This window comes from Adiantum capillus-veneris, chromosome 14 (assembly GCF_014529385.1).
Source record: "Adiantum capillus-veneris isolate H3 chromosome 14, ASM1452938v2, whole genome shotgun sequence".
Lineage (NCBI taxonomy): Eukaryota > Viridiplantae > Streptophyta > Polypodiopsida > Polypodiales > Pteridaceae > Adiantum > Adiantum capillus-veneris.
Window position 1 is genome coordinate 30201877 of NC_140944.1, and position 4791 is coordinate 30206667.

Below are 4791 nucleotides of genomic sequence, written 5' to 3' on the forward strand. Positions count from 1 at the left end.
TTTCCCTCCTTTGGATCCCTACTGTGGCCGGTCTGCTAGCTTAACCAATATTCTAGCTTTTTCTCCCTTGGCACTTCCCCACATTAAATGATCAGTTTAATATGAGAAAATCATTTAGGAGAATTAGATATTGATTATTATGACATTACCTCTCTCTTGAAATCATAGTCGTCCTCGACTATGGTGTAGAGAAGATAAAGCATATGCATGAGTCCTTTTCTTTAGCGGGTAGAGGATCCCTATGTTACCCTACGACATCATTCCATAATGGATGACTAGTCCATTTGGCGCTTGAGAGCCTGAGGCTGCCGCAAGCATGTCTGCACATTAGTCCTATCAGTCTTCCATAGTAGAGTGACAAGCTCTACTTGGTGTTCGGGAGACGTCGTCTCCGCAAACTTGATCTAAGCATGCATACTACTTCATTTTTGTGCACAAATAAAGAAAAAGAGAGTCTTATAAGACAAAAATTTTTGTTCATTTTTAACATTTTGTACATTTGCTTACTCTTGGGAAGCATTGTAAGCATTGACAAGGTTTAGGTTATCCTTTAATTGTATGCCTTGCATCCATCTAGCATCTTCAAAAGGATAATTCTTAAACTTAATAAGATATCGTCGGATAGTCTTACCGCCTCTTAATACCTTGTCTTCATGTCGAAGAATGGACTCGGGCTGCAGCACCTCCTCGTGGTCCTCGATCTCCGGTGGATCTTCAATAGTTGGTTCTTGAGGTGGCTCTCCTTTGTAAGGCTTTAATAGGCTCACATGAAAAGCATTGTGTATGAGCCAATGATTGGGCAACTTAAGTTGATAGGCCATCTCATTGATTGACCTAAGAATCTGGAAGGGACCATAATACCTTTTTGCTAGTTTAGCATAGTACTTTTGGTGGCCCGTAGGATTCTTGCCCGTCGTGTGCCTTAATCGAGCCTTGGGAAACTTTAACAAGACCCAATCGTTTTCTTTAAAGGCTTGGGCTCTTCTGTGCTTGTCAGCAGCAGCCTTTTGCCTTTGCTGTGAGATAGAGATAGCATCCTTAATCTTTTGGAAAGATTCTTGTAGGTCTCGGCTATACTCATCTGCAGCGAAGATCTTCCCATGTACCTTAAGTAGCAAGGGACTTTTTGATCTTCCCTCAATTACCTCGAAAGGTGATTTTCCTGTGGAAGTATGTACAGTGTTATTGTAAGCATACTCTACTAAGGGTAAGTACTTCTCCCATTGGGATCTTTGATCTACTTACGTTACATAGGCTTTTAGTAGATCAAGAATGGTTAGGTTAGCTATTTCACTTTGGCCATCAGTTTGTGGATGATAGGCCGAAGAGAAGTTTAGCCTTGTTCCTAAATTCTCAAAGAGACCCTTCCAGAAATTACTGGTCATTCTAGGATCTCTATCCGACACTATGGACATTGGCAAGCCATGGTACTTGAAAATTTGTGAAATGAAGAGGGTTGCCATTTGATGGGCTTTGATAGTCTTTTTGACAGGTATAAAATGAGCTTGTTTACTGAACCTGTCTACTATCGTCCATATTCCCGTATTCCTATGGATAGACTTAGGCAATCCAAAGATAAAATCCATGGATATGCTCTCCCACGGTGAATTAGGGATTGGCAAGGGTTGAAGCAATCCAAGTTGCTTCCCTCTATCAAATTTTGTCTTTTGACATACCACACATTTGGAAACATACTCGTGTATGTTCACTTTCATTGTAGGCCAATAGAAATATGTTTCAATTCCCTTTAGGGTAGACTGAATCCCTCTATGCCCCGCATATGGGGGAGCATGAGATTCATACATTACTTTCTCACGTAGTGAGTTAGTAACGCATAGTCTATTGCCATAGAGAAGATAACCATCTTGTAAAGTAAATGGTTCTTCTTTCTTCCCTAATGCAAGGGCTGAAATCACATCTCTAAAATCGAGATCAATAGCATACTCATCTATCATTGAAGATAGATCATTGTGAGTTGCTATGGAAACAGCATTCACTCTCGGTCGTCTTGAGAGTGCATCGGCTACTTGATTATGCTTGCCAGCAATGTGAGCAATATGAAAATGAAATTGCGAAAGGAAATTTGCCCACCTCATTTGTTTGTCGGAAAGCTTGGTCTGCGTCATGAAGTACTTAAGACTTTGGTGATCCGTTCGCAGAATGAAAGGAGTCCCCAATAAATAGTGCTTCCATGAGTCTAAGGCATGTAGAACTGCAAGGAGTTCTTTTTCGTATATGCCTAGAGCTTGCTCAACAGGGTCGAGCCTTCGACTCTCATAGCCTATGGCGTGCCCTTCTTGGAGCAGAACAGCCCCAAGGCAATCACCACAAGCATCACATTGGACCTCAAATGGTTTTGAGAGATCCGGTAGTGTAAGCACAGGTTGAGAGATAAGCTTTTCTTTAAGCTTTTCGAAAGCATTGTTCTCTTTAGCAGACCACGTATACCTAACATTTTTCTTTGTTAGGTCATGTAATGGTCCCGCAATTTGTGAGAACTTTTCTATAAAGCGTTTATAGTATGCACACATACCTATAAAGCTTCTTAGTTCATGAAGATTCCTTGGTTTAGGCCATCCTTTTATTACCTCTAACTTGGATGGATCCATTTGGATTCCATCTTGAGAGATAATGTGACCTAAATATTGAATCTCTTGCAAGAAAAATTCACTTTTCTTTCGATTAACATAAAGTTTATTCTCTCTTAAAACTTGAAATATTACCTGGAGGTGTTGCTTGTGTTCCTCCAATGAATTAGAGTAGATGATAATATCATCAAAGAACACTCCAGTGAAGGTTCGATGAGGCCTGAACAGCTTCTCCATCAAGCGGTTAAATGTGGCTGGTGCATTAGTCAAGCCAAAAGGCATGACAATGTATTCGTAAAGACCAAATGTAGTACGAAATGCGGTCTTTACAATGTCTTGATCAACTATCCTTATTTGATGATAGCCACTTTTTAGGTCAATCCTACTGAAGTAGGTCGATCCTTGTAGCTTATCAAATAGGTCTTCTACCCGTGAACGGGAAACCTATTCTTGATAGTGATCCTATTTAGTGCTCTATAGTCGACACACATACGATATGTGACGTCTTTCTTTTGCACTAATAGCACAGGTGAGCAAAATGGAGATGAGCTAGGCTTAACCATGCCCTTCTCAACTAACTCATGCACTTGCCGCATAATCTCCTCTTGTTGAGCTTGAGAAACTCTATAAGGAGGTTTGTTAGGCGGTGAACTTCCTGGAAGAAGTTCAATTGCATGGTCGTCATTACCTCGTTTAGGAGGTAGCTCACAAGGGATGTCGTCAATAAAGACATCTTGAAACCCCTTGAGAAAATTGGATAACTCTAATTCCTTTTGGTTGCTTTTATTTTCTTTTGCTAAAGCATTAGGTTCATTTTGAGAATCTTTAACAAAAATCATGTACACGGAAATAGAGCTCTTTATTGACTTGTTGAAAGCTGGTGTATGTACAATGGGGATGGTGTTACCCATCTCCTTAGCATCTATATACATGTCCTTTTCCCTGAACTTAAAGGAGATTCTCCTTTCAGGAAATTTAACATGGGCAGCCAGGCGGTCAAACCATGGTGCCCCTAGGATTACATCCTCATGCTTGAGAGGAGAGATAAAGAAGTCCTCTTTGTCCACATAGCCTTGGACATGAAGCCTCAATTTCCCGATTAAGGGAGTGACTGAAGCTTCTTGCCCCTTGAAGGCACTGTCTGCGGGTAGGATATCTCCCATCTCGTAGGATTGTATGCCTAGCTTGGTGGCTAACTCCATAGATATGAAATTGTGAGTAGAACCAGGGTCAAAGAGAATAAAAGCATCATGTTCTCTTACCTTTCCCCAAGCATGGCATAGAGGAGATCCTTTGTGGTGAGTTTGGTGAATCTTCTCCTCTTGGATTTCAACCAAAGAAGCTCTAGGAGGATCTTGGCGGTTGTTCTTTTGGGGACAAGCGCGGTACGCATGCCCTTGTTCGCCGCACTTGAAACACCGGTTATCTTTACGATAACGCTCAAGCTCTTCAGGAGAGAGTTTATTCTTTCCTTTGTAAACTCCCTTCTCTTTAGCTTTGTTGGAAGTGCCCTTAGGAGACTTTTGGACATTGTCCTTCCCCTTAGGCTCATTGGAACCCTTGTTTTCCGGGGGCTTATTATTTCTTTTACCCCCCGTTTGGAAATTGATTCGCGAGGCCACCATAGTATGGTGTATTACCGCCGATATGGTACGTGGCCTTTGGGAGTTGACATACTCCGCCATTTCTTCGGTTAAGCCCGCACAAAATTGTTGCTTTTGCTCTCCAAAATCCAACTTTTTGAAGACAGTGGCTTTGAGTTGTAGGTCCCAAAACTTGTCTACATATTTGTGGATGGATTCATTGGGAGAGAGCTTTAAGCTTCGCCATTCGGTGAGTACTGTATCTTTGGCATCGGTGGCCAAAAACTGCTTCATAATGGAAGCTCTTAAAGCCTTCCATGTTCGTGGAGCTTCACCATTGGCTCGTAGGCTAGACCACCATTGTCTGGCGGACTTTTGAAAGTGCATAGCTACATGGCGTAGCTTAGAGGACTCCGTGAAGCCCTCATCTCCAAACGCCGCATCGAATTGCTGGATAAAGGCCAAAACTTTGTCTGTAGCACCGAAGGTGCCATCATAGGTAAGGAAAGAGATGCTCTTCCCTCCCTCTTTGAATTTCTTCAGCTTGGACAACCTCTTCCATGCGGCATAGGATTTCCTATGGCCTCTTCTTTTTGATGGTTCAAAAGTTGCACCATCAC